The sequence below is a fragment of the Monodelphis domestica genome, chromosome 3 (assembly GCF_027887165.1).
Source record: "Monodelphis domestica isolate mMonDom1 chromosome 3, mMonDom1.pri, whole genome shotgun sequence".
NCBI classification, from domain to species: Eukaryota; Metazoa; Chordata; class Mammalia; order Didelphimorphia; family Didelphidae; genus Monodelphis; species Monodelphis domestica.
In genome coordinates, this window is record NC_077229.1 from 481,410,031 (window position 1) to 481,425,022 (window position 14,992).

A 14,992-nucleotide genomic window follows, 5' to 3' on the forward strand; every position below is an offset into this window, starting at 1 on the left:
CTAGATTACACAGTCAGTTTAAAGGGGGTTTGGCAGATAATCTTTCTTGTTCAGGTAATCTGGTGGCCAAGCACCCTGTTAGAGGCATTTTAAAAAATTCTTTCTCATGAGAAAGGGCACCACCCCTCAGGTCTGATTATGGGCACGTGTACCCTCCTGTGGCTGAGCCTAGTTTTTCTAGGCTTTAACCACAAGCTCCTCCTATTCCCCTACTCCATTCCCTGTCTTCCCCCTAGAAACTGGTGAGCCAAGAATCTAAATTTTTACCCAATCAGAAAACAGCACAATCACAATTTATAACCCCTGTAGCTTAGCATAGGAACTTGACCCAGTTAGCAAATAGTCAGCCACAACTTATTTTTTAATTTAATTTAATTTAATTAATTGGGGGTTATTTAATTAATTAATTTAGGATATTTGTCCATAGTTACAAGATCCATGTTTTTTCCCTGCAATCTCCCAAACCCCCCTCCCATAGCCAACTCGCAATTCCTCTGGGTCTACTTGTGTCACAACCACAATTTATAACACCTGTTGCATGCTGGGGCATAATCAGGGGCAGAGTCTAGCAAAAGTTGAGGGGTTTGTGGATAGGGGTTTCTGGGGCACCCTCTTGACAAAAGGGTCATATTTCAAAAAGGTCATTCCTTCCAAAACCAAAAGAGTTCTGGGAAAACCAAAACCACAAATTTCCCCCTGAGTTTGGCTTTTTACGATTCTGGCAACAAAGAAGCCAAATGTTTAACTCTTTAAAGAACCAGCCACGCCTCAGTAAAACTGGTATTACTACTATAACACTTGTTATACTCCTCATCATTTTGTTTTTCAATAGTGTCTGACTCTTTATGACACCATTTGGCGTTTTCTTTGAGCATACATACTGAAGTCATTTGCTATTTCCTTTTCCAACTCATTTTACAGAAAAGGAAACTGAGACAAAGAGAATTAAGTGATTCTTACAGGGTCACACAACTAGTAAGTGTCTGAAGTCAGATTTGAACTAAGAAAGAAGAGTCTTCCTAGCTCCAGGCTTGGTACTCTATTTATTCTGCCACACAGGAACTAGGAAGGGTCATGTTAATCATAGCACACACACACACACAAAACACTTCTAAACTTATGGATTCCACTAAAACATTCTTCTATACCCCACCTTACCTAAAAAAATTCCAAACATCTTAATTTGTAACTTTTGAGGAGAAGACCCTATCCATCCCTGAGCTATAGTTTCTGCCCTTTGAACTTCTTGTTCAGCTATTCCCAGACTCTGGCTGGTGTTATATTAGGATGGCAAGAAAAAGTAAAATGGGAAAAAAAAACCTATCCTACAAGATTGTCTCACTTTTCCAGCCGACAGGGGATGAGAAGAATGCAATTAAGAAGTTGGCTGTTCTTAGGACCCTAATAAGAAAGGATTGGGAGGAAGGTGTCTTCTTATTGGGATAGAAAAGGAAAGCATACTCCTGGGGCTTTAGAAAGAACATGGGTCTATAGGAAAATCGCATGCTGGTATTGATTTATTCTTTTATTTGTGAGTAATAGAGAAGAAAGGGAACGAAGATCAAGGATGACAGCTCAGTCCCTGTACCCCCAACCTTCTCCCCACTCTTCAAACTACTAGTGTAGTTTGATAGAAAGGGAGGAAGGAGGACATTGGAAAAGATGTTACACAAAAAGGTGCTAAAGTCTTCCTAAGACTTTTATGCCCTAGTGACCTGAAAGAGTTGATGCAGATAATTCACTTTTCTATCATACCAAGAAATGAATTAAGTATTAGGAAGAACAGGGAAATATACATGTGTATATATACAAATGTGTATGTTTGTATGCATGTATCTACATATACATACATGTATGTGTATATCTAGAACAAAATGTGGAAGCTATTTCCTAAGGTTATATGTATATGTTGTAAAATAGAAATTTGACAAGATTGCTTTATGTAGAAATATATATACATATATATATATATATATACATATATATACATATCCCTAGCAATATATAGGATGTCATTTTAAGAACCTGTGAATAGAATGGATTATTTCACATTTTGCCACATTAATAATTTTTTGTTTTGTTTTTGACCTTTTTGTTCCCATGAAGGTGTTAGAGAAAAAATTACACATAGCCTTGTGCTGGATTCCCTTTGATATAAGTCACTTTTGATACATTGCTACCTTACTTTTTTTTAAATGCCTTTTTATAGCATGTGATCAGATAAATAGTCTTTTTATTATTTTGTAGAAATCAGCAAACAGTATCTATGAGACTTTTGTTTGGTGAAGTGCCCTTGTTGCCTAGGATACCCATGGTAAGATTGTCTAAAGAAGACACACTGAAAAGACAAGGTAGAGTGAATATCCCAGAATTGGCCCCTTGCATACTAACAGTTTTCTTTTCTATTTTCTTTCTTTTTTTTTTGCTATGATGTTTGTATGTGTTAGAGTAGACATGACAGAGAGCATCATTCTAAATAACAACTAACCAGAGAGGAGAAAACATGTATTATTGCACAGGTAATAACTTCCCTTTTCTCCTTTTTATTTCTCTTTTATATTTAAGACTATTGAGGGCACAGTCTAATGCTCCATTAATGCAGTTAAGGAGATGTAAGAGAGATGGTCTTCCACAGAACCACCTATGAGAAAATGCCAAATAGAGTGAATGGAAGAAAAGGTAGTTATAGGAGGGGATGAAAAATTCAAGGACTACCTTTAGAAAAATCATAAAGGCTCTTGTCCTCTTCTAGTAATAAAACATTGTAGAACAAGTTGATATTAACCTTATCATAAACCCAGTAATAATAATTACAAACTGTGACAGGCCAGTTACATTGGTCTCTCCATTATCTTGATATCAGTCCACTATGGCCTGAGTTCTGGTCCTGGTTCACTCATTCGCTCTTCCATTAGCCAGGTAAATTGAATAGGATATATGCCTAGATTTCCTTTACTGTAAAGTAGGAAGAAAAGTACAAGGTTTATTCATGGAAAATGAGTGTCCCTTGATAATTCCTAGAGCTAAGAGAAATTTAGGAGCTGTCAATTTACACTGGATTTAATTTAGGCTAGTTCACACAGTGAAGGAAGAAATAAATGATTCCTCACTATGGTCCAAATCTTCCATTGACATGTCTAAATGACTTCTTCTTAGCAGCTTGTAATATTTTTTACTTGGTCTGGTAGTACTTGAATTTGGCTATAACATTCCTGGGCATTGTCAATTGGGAATTAAATATAGGAGGTGATCTGTGGATTCTTTCAGTCTTCACTTTTCCCTCTTATTCAAGGATGTTGGGGCAGTTTTCTTGGATAATTTGCTGTAGAGTGATGTCCAGGCTTTTTCTTTTGTCATAATCTTCCAGTAGTCCAATAATTCTTAAATTGTCTCTCCTGGATCTGTTTTCAAGGTCTGACATTTTGTCAATGAGGTGTTTCATATTTTCCTCAATTTTTTTTTCCATTCTTTTGATTTTGTTTTATAGATTTTTGCTGCCTTGTGGAGTCATTTGCTCTAGTTGTTAGATTCTATTTTTAGAGACTGAATTTCATCCCTGGCTTTTTGGTCATCCTCCTCCTTCTGATCTGATTTTCTTTGTAGGTCATCTTTCATCTTCTTTGCCTCCTTTTCAAACTGGTAATTTTGGCTTTCAAGACACTATTTTTTTTTTGTTTTAGTTCATGTGCCTCTGTTTCCAGATGACTTATTGTTCTTTTTAAGTTCTTTTCCCAGTTGTCTTCAGCCTCTCTTAATTGTTTTTTGAATTGTATTTTGAGTTCTTCCAAAGCTTGTGTCCAATTCACTGGAGTTTTTGTGTTTTTGCTTGGTGTTCTGTGGCCCTCCTCTGTTCCATTTGCTTTTTGTTCATTACCTGGATAGATGCTGTCAGTTGTAATTTCTTTTTTCCTTTTTCTGTTGTTTACTCATATTTTTCCTTCTTCCCCCCTGTAATTAGCTGTAATCTTGCCCCTCTGATTATTTACTGCATCTGTGGTTTGGGGCTATTCTGTCTTGAAGGAGCTTCTTCTCTACTTGGCTGATTGACTACATTAGGCTGATGGTATTAATGAGCCCTGAGGTCAGATCTTCCCCAGTTGGGAGCAGAAGCTGAACGTACTGAGGCTGAAGGGAGCTGGTCTTCTCACCCTGTTAGCAAGGTATTCTCTCAGCTGGATTCATATAATTATTCTCAGCACAGTCTATGGATGAGGGGTGTTGGAGATTGAGCTTCCCTGGCCTCTGAAGACTTCTTATCTGCCCTATTGATAAGATTAAGCCAGGGCAGATTTGATCTGCAGAGTTGGATGTGCCTTGAGGTCAAAACCTCAAGGGGGGAGGGGAGATGGAGCTTTTGACTGTAACTAGGTTGCCCTATCTGAGCTCCTCCAGCTGCTTTCCTGCCGCCTATGTTCAACACCCTGAGCCTCTCACTGCTGTCCCAGCTAGATACTCCCCCTTGACTAGAGCCCTTGCCCACCTAGATATTCCAGTCACTGCAGAGACTCAGCACAGTACCTGGGGGAGGAGTCCTGGGGCCTTCCTTCTTCCTTTCCCTTGAACCCAAGAGTTCAAGAATTCACATTTTTTTTGGTGTACCTTTTAAGTTGAATCCATCAGGATCCTCCAGCTCTGTCCTGTTATTAGATTTGGTTTTCTTTCCCCTCAAAGCATTTTGTTTTTGATTGGTAAGAAAGGGTTTTCAGAGGTCTGGACTTTTGCTGCATCTAAGCTGCCATCTTGATTCCACCCACTGACATGTATTATGCCACTCAATAAGTTTTTTGTTAAAACTTCTAGGATAAAGAAAATGAATATATTGTCCAACATTAATGAGTTTACAAGTGTGGTACAAGAGGGAAAGGGTAGACTAAATAAATATGGTACAAGATAAGAGAATTAAGAGTCAAAGGAAAGAACCAAAATAGTATAAGAATTTGAAAAGCTGATATCACATCCACCTGATTATAGAGGGAAGAGAATTAGGGTAAGCTTCATGGAAGCATCTGACTTGGCTATGAAAAAAGGAAGCAACTTCAGCTAATAGAAATTTGAGGTTGGAGGGCACCAAAGGAGAATGTTCTAGAAAAAGAGACTATTCCAAGAATTAGTAATGACATTTAGTGAAGTCAAGGAGATAAGAGAGAGCAGGATAAGACCAACAAGATGATGAAATGAAGCAACTCTCCTGCAGAAAAAGAAGCTGGAAGGTAGGCAGGGAGTATCTATCTAACTGAGATGAGAGGGGGACTGTAGACAGCAGCAAAGCCACACCAATGAGTACATGCCATCCACTTTAGCAATAAGAGAAGAAAAAGAAATAGGAGCTAAAGTAGGCAATGAGGAAACTAAACTATTACTCTTTGTAAATGATATAATGGTATATTAGAGAATACTTAGAGATCATATACCTTCTAAAAGATCAGCTAAAAACTAGTTTAAATAATAACTTTAGCAAAGTTGCAGGATACAAAATAACCAATATAAATCATCAGTATTTTGATATATATTACCAATGAAGTCAGCAGTTAAATATAGAAAGAGGAATTCCATTGAAAATAACGCTAGACAATAAAAAAATACTTGAAATCTACTTGCCAAGAAGAGCAAAGGAGTTAAATTAACATAATTACAAAACACTTTACACAAATAAAGTCAGATTTAAACAATTATAAAAATATCAATCTTTCATGGATAGGTCAAGCTAACTACTGACAATTCTACCTAAATGAGCAGTTTTCAGATGAAGAAATCAAAGCCATCACTAATCATATGAAAAAAAGTTTTGTGGGCATCTGGGTAGCTCAGTGGATTGAGATCCAGGTCTAGACATGGGAGGTCCTAGGTTAAAATCTGGCCTCAGACACTTCCCAGCTGTGTGACTCTGGCCATGTCACTTAGCCCCCATTTCCTAGCCCTTACCACTCTTTATCTTGGAACCAATATACATTATCGATTCCAAGATGGAAGGTAAGGGTTTTTAAAAAAATGAAAAAAGTTTTAAATACCTCTTGGTTGGAGAAATACAAATTAAAACAACTCTGAGGTTAGACAGTAAAGGAAAGTGATAAATGTTGGAAGGGATACAACAAAATTGGGACACTAATGCATTGCTGGTGGATTTGTGAATTGATCCAACCATTCTGGAGGGTAATTTGGAACTATACTCAAAGGGCACTAAAAATCTGTCTGCCCTTTGATCCAGCCATAGCACTGCTGGGTTTATACTCCAAAGAGATAATAAGGAAAAAGACCTGTACAAGAATATTCATAGCTGAGCTCTTTGTAGTGGCCAAAAATTGGAAAATGAGGGGATGCCCTTCAATTGGGGAATGGCTGAACAAACTGTGGTATCAGATGGTGATGGAATACTATTGTTTTCAAAGGAATAATCAAGTGGAGGAATTCCATGGGAACTGGAACAACCTCCAGGAATTGATGCAGAGTGAAAGGAGCAGAACCAGGAAAATATTGTACACTGTGGTGCAACTGAATGTAATGGACTTTTCCATTAGTGGCAACGCAGTGATCCTGAACAATTCAGAGGGATCTATGAGAAAGAACACTATCCACATTCAGAGGAAAAACTGTGGGAGTAGAAACACAGAAGAAAAAAATTGCTTGATGACTTGGGTTGGTGAGGATATGATTGGGGATGTAGACTCTAAATGATCATCCTAGTGCAAACATCAACAATATGGAAATAGGTTTTGATCAAGGACACATGTAAAACCCAGTGGAATTGCATGTTGACTACAGGAAGGGGTAGAGGAGAGGGAGGGAAAACATGATTCTTGTAACCAAGGAAAAATATTCTAAATTGAATAAATAAAATTTTAAAAATGTTTTAAGTCATTTTAAATAGTTAATAGTTTCATGTTTTAACTCCAGGTGTGTCTCTACTTCAGTCCACCACCTCACAAGTCTGTTTCTGAAACTGATTAGCAGAGATGAATAGGAGGCAATGCTTTCCAGCCCAAATCCTACTCAATTTCAGTAACAGGAGTGTGCAAGAGCAGGTCTGCTTCCTCAAACAGTAACCACTTAAAAACAGGATACTGAAATAATAATGACTCATTTTAAAATAGTGTCACCAGCTTTCTTCACAAAGTCTACAATCCATTGAATGCTGTAAAGCAGGCAGTTACAATTACTGCTTTATAGATGTGGGTACTAAGAGAAGTTGTTTGATTTACCCACAGTTCTGCAGATATCAGAACTTGAACCCAGGTCTCATTATTCCAAGTTTTCTTTCCACTAGCACAAACTGACAGTGATTTTTATCTAACAAGAACTAAGTGGGGGAGGGGGGTGATACATAACTGTGAGCCTAAAACTCAAAGGTGTACAGGTAAATGTTTAACAACTGATTTGGGGGGTGTAGCATACCAGGCATGTTGGCATCTGGGAAGTATGATTGATGTATTGATATTGTATTACCAGTCACATGATCAGACCCCTTGGCAGCCAGGATGCCTCAGCTCAGAGTACATTCATTTGCATAGTGAGGTTAAATTAAAGCCCTCTGTGTGGAGTACTTCCATTTGCAAAGCGCAGGTCGGATTAATCTCCACCTCTTTGATCTCATCATTGTCAATTCAACCAGTGTTAAAACCTATGTCATGTTAAGTATTCGTTGATCCACATTCCTAAAAACTTTCAATAAATACTGGGGAACTAGCGCAAAACGCTCTCTTTCTATCCCTTTACTAGCTCACTCGTACTAGCTCTCTTACTTTCACTCTTACTCTCTCTCTCTTCCCCTCCTCTCCTCTTTCCCTCTTGTTTCACTATATCTCTTTCATAGTGATGGGGTCGCCCCAGTGCCCCTATTGCTATAGGGGGCACCAAGGAGTTGAGACTCCTCACCTTTTCTAGCGACATTGTCACCCCCAAAGCAGATTCTCTTGTCTAGGAGTATCAAGGAGTTGGTACTCCCCACCTATTCTCTTATTCCTCTGATTTCCTTGGAGTTCGCATTACTCCCATGTGTTTCTACTTCTGCCTTTGAGTCATTATTATTCTCCCATTTCCTTAGCTTCCTCTATCCACCTCAGGTTATTACCCACAGATAAATATTTTAGGATTCCTGTGGGGGATTTCTACAGGGGGTAGGAGGGAAATGTAACTATCACACATTTTAAATTTAATCTGAATGATTCATATTTTCCATCATCAAAACAAGAAATCAAATCTCAACTTATAGTTTTTGCTGATTTCCAAGGTGTAGGTGCTTGAACTGAAAACTTATCAACTGAAGGCAACAAAGTGGCTCAGTGGATTGATCTAGGCACGGAAATGGGAGGCTCTAGATTCAAATTTGACTTCAGACACTTCCCAACTATGTGATCCTAGGCAAATCACTTAATCCCACTTGCCCAGCCTATATTGCTCTTCTGCCTTGGAACCAATACTTGGTATCAATTCTAAGACAGAAGGTAAAGATTTAAAGATAAAGAAAAAAAAAACTTAATCTGCTCTCCAGAACCAGTTCAAGTTGGCTCGAGCACATACACCTGCTAAAAATCCTTATTAAAAATCTCAAAGGACTATATACTTGGTCCAGATATGAGAAAAGAAGAAACAGTAAGATTGTATTTTGCTCCATAGTGAAGCAGGCAAGAAGCAAGGCTGTTTCCTTCAGTTAAGTGGAAGTTAAAAGGCCCTCAGCTTTTGTTCTAATCCCATTACTAGTTAGCTTTTTCAGCTCACTTTATTGTCTTCCCCCTTCTGTGACCTAGTTTCTTCATCCATAAGATTAAAGTTTAGACTAAGTAAAATCTGCAGCACCTTCCATCTCTACCATTCTGTCCCAGTCAGAAGCCACAGTTGGTGGCAGTGAAGAAAGAAGTAGATGGGCCAATGGAATGGGATAGGAAATATATCTGAAAAAACAAAAAGGCGGTGACTAGCCCTGTACCAAAAAGTGGCCCTGGAGGAAGCCTGACCCAGATAGCTCATTATCCCACTCACAGTCCTAGACCATAGGAATGATCACAAGGACCTTGATGCCATTAGTGTCCACGTTTGTATAGCCTGTCCAGCAGGTGAAGGAGAAAAGAGACTGGAAACAGAGATTACCTTCCAACTTTAGGGGACAGAAAGAGACAGTGTGAGAAAATGGGTAAAATAATGAACTTTATTTAAGGGAGATCTTGCTTCATGTACAACCTCTGACACATTAATTATGTGTGAAGGAGTGAACCATCGAAGTTGTCAGAGTCTGGGTTTGTTCATCTGTAAATGAGAATAAAAATATTCTTAGTGCCTTTCTCACAGGGTTGTTGAGAGACTAAGTTATGTTAAGTGCTTTGAAAATCACCATGAGTTCAGAACAAACACTTCAGGAATCCCTAGAATATGAAACCAAATAAAACTCAGGTCAAATACAACATGTAGTATTAGTAGCATATCATCAAAGTGAAAGCACATAGTCTCCTTTTCTATTAACAATCAATAAACCAGAAAAATGGAAAATGATAGGCAACATTTTTCAGGGGAGATAACTTTGCAGGACAATTGCTAGACTAATTTTTGAGAAATGTCTATAGTATCAAAATAAAATATATCAATATTTTAAAATTTTTTACAGCATGTGAAATATATTATTGGCATAACTTACTATTTCTTACTTATTTCTAATTCATTTTCTTCTTTGCCATCTATGTCATTTCAGGAATATCCTTCTATTTCTCATAGATACAGATTAATTTAAACTCTATAAAGGTGGATCATCAAAGTAGCCATTTCAGAGTGTCACTATTCATGTATCTCAAGATTGACTTTCTTGCTCTAGGAGTCCCTGTTTAGGTGGTAGTTGTGATTGGTAAAGGTATGGAGAGCATTTTTAGATTTTCCCATTACTTGAAATAAAGAAATCTGACACCAAATAAGTCAACCTAACATCCATAACACTTAGTGTTACTTAGTGCCCAGATCTGTGCTAAATCCTCTGTAGTGGGTTTTTTTTAATATTTTTGTGTCTTGGATCCCTCTGGTAATTTGGTGAAGTTTCTAAACACTTTCTCAGGTAATTTTTAATGCATAAAATAAAAGTCAAAGGATTATGTAGGAAACTATTCTGAGCAATATAATGATCCAAGAAAATTTTGTAGAACATATAAGAAAGATTTCTATTCAATCCAATAAAATAAGTGATGGAGTTGCAGATTCTGTCAGCTATGTTATTTCTACACATACATTCCTGTCCTTTTTTCTATGAGTAAATCTCACTTCTACTGTACCCACAACACTTTGCTAAGAGACTTCCCACTTGTAACTTAAAATTTAATAGAATGATAGAACAAAAACCCAGAATACCAATATTATATGGGACTTGCATTGAATAAATACAAAACAACACACTGTGTAAAGTCCAAGAGAGAAAGTCATTGCTCTAGATCACCTTAGGACAGAAAAGAGGAAGCAACACAAAACTACCATTGAGCCAGTTAACTGTACCTGAGAAGTACAATTCAAAGATAAATTTGAATCTTTTTTCCTCAGCCTAGATGTGCTCTCACCAGTTCTTTAGAGAGATGGGGATCTGCTATGATTTTAGCTTAAATTTTGAGCATTTGAGTAAATGTAAAATTCAAAAGATTCCCAAGGTTCCCCATGCTGAGGCTGAGGACAGGAGCTGTCTAGACTAAAACAAAAATATAGCTTTTTTTTTTTAAGCCATCCTTGGGGGTGTGGAGAGAGGGTGGGAAACAAAACTCAGACTTCAAAGAAAATCAACAGTTCCCTATTGTGCCCATGTGCCCTGCCATCTGAGTTGTTTGGACTCTTCACCATCTATGGGCAAAAAAGGAAAAATAACAATGCTTAAATTGAAATATAGCCCTTTTTACCACTTTGAAAATGACTAAGCTGATTTCTCCCCAGTGGCATAAGCTTCATGAAGCAATGAAGCATCCAAGAAAACAATAGAATGTGGCAAGGAAAAAAAATGTTCTTGTGCAAAAAGAGAAGCATACAGACATGTGTTATGTCTTGAAAAGCTTAAAATTTTACAAGAAGCAACAAGCCTGACAGAACAATGCTTTAGCTGTTAGTTCAAATAGCAAAATCCAGTCCCACATCTTAAAGATTTTTAGCTAAATTTTCCTCAAGGAAATGTAGTACACGGGTGTATATTGCACAAAATGTGTGCAAATGCATGTGTTTAACATATTTTGTTAGCATGTATAATATCCCACTAAATCCCATTTTAATGCCTTATTATGCACTAGGAGGACACTTGTTCTTGAAAGCTATACCAGATAATTGCAAACTTAGGAGCACAGACCTGGTCATAGGATCACACATACAGAATTAGAAGAGACCTCAGAGGTAATCTGACCTAACCCCTACATTTTGTATATAAAGAAAGTGAAATCCAGATATACTAATTGATTTACCCAAAGTCACCATGGGGCCAAGGTAGAATAGTACTGACCTTTATAGTCTAAGGACCTGCCTACTAAAGCCTGGAGAGATTTATCACAGGTTGACTTCAGGTGGTTAATATTCCAAGAAAATGAATTATCAGATAAAAGATATTGCCATTTGCCTCAGTTAAAGGAGTGCCCACACAAATGAAATTACGAATCCTTGAAATATTTGCATTAATTTTGTATATTCATATTGTGTGATTAGAATCTGCTCCCCAGGACTCCACTTCCCAGCATCCCACTTTCATTCTCATGTTAAGTCCTTATGTTTTGGAGGTAAAGTTTGTGTGTGACCCCTTCTCTCTCTCTTTTCCTGCTAACAGGGTTAGGAAAACTTCTCTTTACTCAGGCTTTTACTTTTGTCTTTTTATTTCTTTTACTTCAAGTGATTATTAATAAATCTTATGAAATATAATACTTGGTTATTGGATATTAATTATAATCTTAAAATATGCATGTATTTTGTGCCTCCTCCCCAATCCAACTCCCTCTCTCTGCCTTCTTCTCCTCTGATGAAAATTTGTCCATGCTCCTTTAGGAGTATAGTTAATGTTGCTTGAGTGACAGTTGAGGCAATGTAGACAAGAAGCATTTTATGAGTAAAAGAGGAATTCCTATAAGAGATAAATAAAAAGCTTTGCTTTTTTTCTCCTCAAACCAACCAAGGATCTATCAAAGAAGCTCACTCAGAAATAAACATATGTAACAGTTGGAGAGTCAATTCCAGAAAATTCAAGGCACACCTGAGGAAGTGGAGATATTCTTTAGTTAGAAACAACTTAGAGGAAGTATTCAAGCACCTTGAGGGACAAGAGTCTCTAGGAGCAAAAGAGAGAATCCTTTATAAATTCAAGAGATCACTAATCCTAGCCCTCTGCAAAAAGGAACAGTGCCTGGGAGCCTAACTGAGCAACCCATTCAGCAGTGATACTATACCCAGGAAGAAGCTGTGTGATAGCATCACCCAAGAAAAAAAGGGACATCTAGCAGCACTAGAGTCGTGAGTTACCTTGGCCACATGTGTTCCCTGCACATGTACCTCTCTACCAATAGAATTTATGTAAGTGCTTTTTCATATGTATTTTTGAGAATTTATTTATATATATAATATATTTATCTCTGTGTCAGTTCATAAATTACAGAAGTTCTGATCAGTCAACTTTTACATTCTTTTGTTCTAAGGAACTCCAAGGAATGTTTCCCCCAACCCTCAAAAACCTGATTAACTAGATAAGGCTCTTCGTTCCAGGTATGGATTGCCTCCCCCTCCCCCCATCACCTGTGCAAATAGGGAGAGTCTTAAAGGACAACTTCTTCATTAAATATTCACCAAATACAATCCAAATTGTATTTATAGACTTACATGAAGGAACTTCTTTGTCTTTGGTCATCAAGAGGATCACAATTTATTGGTTAAATGCTAACCTAATCAATAAATCAACATTCTTATCCCAAAAAACAGCCTCTTGAATTTTTTTAATTGTAACAATTTATAGGGGAGTATGCCCCACTTTATAGCCACTGTTCTTACTATACTATCTTAAATACTTTTTCTGACTAGTCATGTCTACTTGTTCAATTATTTCAGTCATTTCTAATTTTTCATAGTTCCACTTATAATTCCATAATTCCATAATCCCATAATTGGGGTTTTCTTGACAAAGATACTGGTGTATAGTTTGCCATTTCCTTCTTCAACTCATTTTACAGTTAAGGAACTGAGGCAAATAGCATTAAGTGATTTGCCCAGTATCACACAGCTAGTAAATGTCTGAGGCCAGATTTGAACTCATGAAGATGTCTTCCTGATTCTAAGAACAATGACAGCGTTACCTACCTGCCCCATCATGTCTACTAGCTCACTGATAATTGGAAGCATATTGATGAAGGCTTCTGAGCATAGGAATGTATGTCTAGAGGGTATTGCTATACTCTCTGGGGACCCAACAAGCCAATATGAATGTCAAATAAGGAAGGAACACAATAAGGGAATAAGCCCAGGGGAGAAAGTAACAGTCAAAATTTTAACCTGGGCCCTCAGACTCAAAATTCATTGTTTGCTACTATGCCATACTGCCTTCATCAACAGTATGTGGGTTAATTCATGTTTGTGACCTATTTATATTATATATTTTACAAGAATTATTGCATAACTGGGGATTTTATTTCTTATTTAAAGGTTTTCCAAAATGAGATTCAATTCAATTCTACAAACATTTAGAGTTCAGTACTCAGAGAGAATTAAACAAAACAAATCCCCAAAGTTAATATTTGCTCACAAGTTAGTTCCCTCTATTCTTTAGCAATTCCCCAATCAATATGGCCTTCTCATTACATTTCATATTGTGCTGTCCTGATTTTCAATATCTCTGTGTTTGTACTCACAATTCCAGAAATAAAAGGGTATCAATGGATATCATATAATGCCATTATTTGGCTCCACAAAACACCCTTTTAATTAATAACAGATATTAGGTGAAACCTAAAGTAGGTATTTAGGTAAAGCCACTTTCTTCCATTGGAATGATATCATAGATGGGAGATATGTATCTGGGTAGCCAAAGTCAGATTATAAAATATTAAAAAACACACTTAATAGAGATCTGTATTATTTCTCTGTAGTATTAAGGGTTGACGTAGATATTTAGCCACTAGTGAGTATATGGAGAAGTTGGTCAGCTGGAGAATCCACCAATAAGGGCAATTGACTCAAGAAAATGTGAATGAAATGTTCTATGTAACCTAAAGCAGGTATCTGAAGAGTTGAAATCTTATTTTGAGATAGTCCTCTGGCATAACAGAGTCTCTCTTTGGGAGTATATGTGGAACCCCTATCTACTCTTCCTTTCTATAGCTACTTCAGTGTAGGTGTGGACTGGATACCCAGTTTATGTTCAAGGAAAGATTCTTGGGCCAGTGAGGGGCATTGGGGAAAAGATCCCTTAATAGGTCCAGATGCTAAGAACTAAGTAAAACAATAGGAATCAGTTCAATGAAAAGTTTATTTTAAGCAATGGGGAAGAGAGAGAAGAGAAGAGAAGAGAAGAGAAGAGAAGAGAAGAGAAGAGAAGAGAAGAGAAGAGAAGAGAAGAGAAGAGAAGAGAAGAGAAGAGAAGAGAAGAGAAGAGAAGAGAAGAGAAGAGAAGAGAAGAGAAGAGAAGAGAAGAGAAGAGAAGAGAAGAGAAGAGAAGAGAAGAGAAGAGAAGAGAAGAAAATGTTCAAGCATACACACTAACATAACTCACATAAAGGTGGTACTTCATTGGGAAGAACAAAGACATGAATCCATTCAGGAGAGAGAATGCTCTGTCAGGAAGATGTATACCTACTAGAATGAAAGGGGTATGCCAAAGTACTCTTCTAAGAGTGGAATTCTTATACTTTGATTTTGAATGGCCTCCCTAGAACTAGTCAAAATGCATATCAGAAGTCAAGGTAAAATATTATTTTAAAGTTTTGAATATCATACATAAAAACAAGCTGGTAGTAGACAAAATATCATCTGGGGACACAGCAGCATTAACTTCTCCTGCAGTGTTTCCTCTGGATGTGGATAG